This window comes from Sinocyclocheilus grahami, unplaced genomic scaffold, assembly GCF_001515645.1.
Source record: "Sinocyclocheilus grahami isolate Dianchi unplaced genomic scaffold, SAMN03320097.WGS_v1.1 scaffold3043.1, whole genome shotgun sequence".
Taxonomy (NCBI): Eukaryota; Metazoa; Chordata; class Actinopteri; order Cypriniformes; family Cyprinidae; genus Sinocyclocheilus; species Sinocyclocheilus grahami.
In genome coordinates, this window is record NW_015508212.1 from 11,366 (window position 1) to 13,159 (window position 1,794).

A 1,794-nucleotide genomic window follows, 5' to 3' on the forward strand; every position below is an offset into this window, starting at 1 on the left:
GTGCTGAGGCGCACAGGGGAGATGATCATCTGCAGCACAAACAGGGGGTAGTGCTTGCCTGATGTGTGCAGCCCACTCGAAACGGGAAACCACCACCGCTGAAGCGCCGTACCGCCAACACGAAGAGCTCTCCTAGAGCGCACTGAACTCGTTCAGTCTTCTTCGCTGAGTAGAGTAGTCAGGAGCAGAATGATGTGATCGCTCGGCTCCGAAGCGAAAAGCTGAATATGCGCTGCATCTGCTGCCTACTTATACTCACGCTGTGATCAGCGGCAGCTGGATGCAATAATCGCATGCCAATGTGCATTGGCTCGTTTAGTTTACACTCGAAGTAGATTGGTCTCTCTAAGCGAGATCCCAATTTGTCGGTCATCCGACGTGACGTCGAGAGTGACCGACTGAAAGGGAACTCTGCAGATCTTATACATGCACAAATAGCTACATAACACACTAAAGAAAAGGAAAAATAGAAATCGCATCATATGACCCCTTTAATCAGTTTCTGTTTTTATAACAGATCATATAGGATTTAGCCACACAAACAAGAGTCCTGTTTTTCCAAATATCTGCACAATCGCAAATGTAAAATAAACAACAAGTTACTGAGTAACTTTCAGACAAAAAATTCCTTTTTACTCCATCAAAAAGAAAACAGAACAAACGGCACAACCGCTGCGTCTCCGAGCAACACGGTGTTCTGTTCCTCCACCTTACAAGGACCAGTAAATGTTTCAATCAGGCTGTGAATTAATTTAATTCACATTTTAAACAAATCGGTTGATTTAAGTATTCAACTCACTCATTAAGACAGTAACTTGCTGCCAGCTACTGGTGGTTGTAGTTTCATATTTAAAAAAGTAGCTTATTTCATTTTTGCAATCATTTAATATTTCTACATTCAAATGTTATATTTAAACTTAACATAATGTATGCAGAATCTATCTATGGATGTTGTTGATAGTGATTTAATTTGATTGTTAATAGCCAACATGTCTTTTTATTCGGATTTAATTTATTGATTAAATTTAAGAATCTGGGCTCGTATTCACAAAACATTTTATTTTACCACTAAGAGTTCTCCTAAATGGCAGTAAAAGTTTTTAGCTAAGAGTTTTCTCTTAAAACCTATTCACAAAGCTGCTGAGACAAACTTTTACTAAGGAATAGAGAGAAGACTTAAGCTAAGAGTAAGGGCGGGGTTGACCTCGTTGCTATGGATGATGTCAGCGTGCTTACTAACTATGCACACAGTGATTGGCTGATAGTGTCTGTCAGCGATTTATTCATAGAAATATTATAGAGCGCAATATTATGTTTTCATATTCAAATAAAAAAAGTTAATTGCCACATTCAAATAAAGATGTTAAAATGCAGACTAAGTGTCACTAATAAACAAGTATATATTCAGCTAATTGTCAGCCTCTTATATGCATGCTTCTCGCAAATAATTAGTCAATATGCATATAAACAGCCTTTTAACTGAGTAGAATAATCATAGCTGATAGTAAGACATGCAAACATAAAAGAAAACCAAACTGGACACGAGAACAGCTATATATTAAGAATATAATAAAAAATTTGGGGTTGGGATAACTTTCAAACCAAAGCCGATACATTTTTAAAAGCTCATTGTTATCAAATGTTTCTTAAATGTTTATATTACGAGGCCGATTGCTGGCACAGCCATTTTAGGATAGTTCAGATTTGGTCTTAGATTTGATTACCAAACATAACCTCAAGCCCAGGGGCCCCTGGGCCCCTAAGTCCTACCTTGACACTCAGCTTTCACTGCAG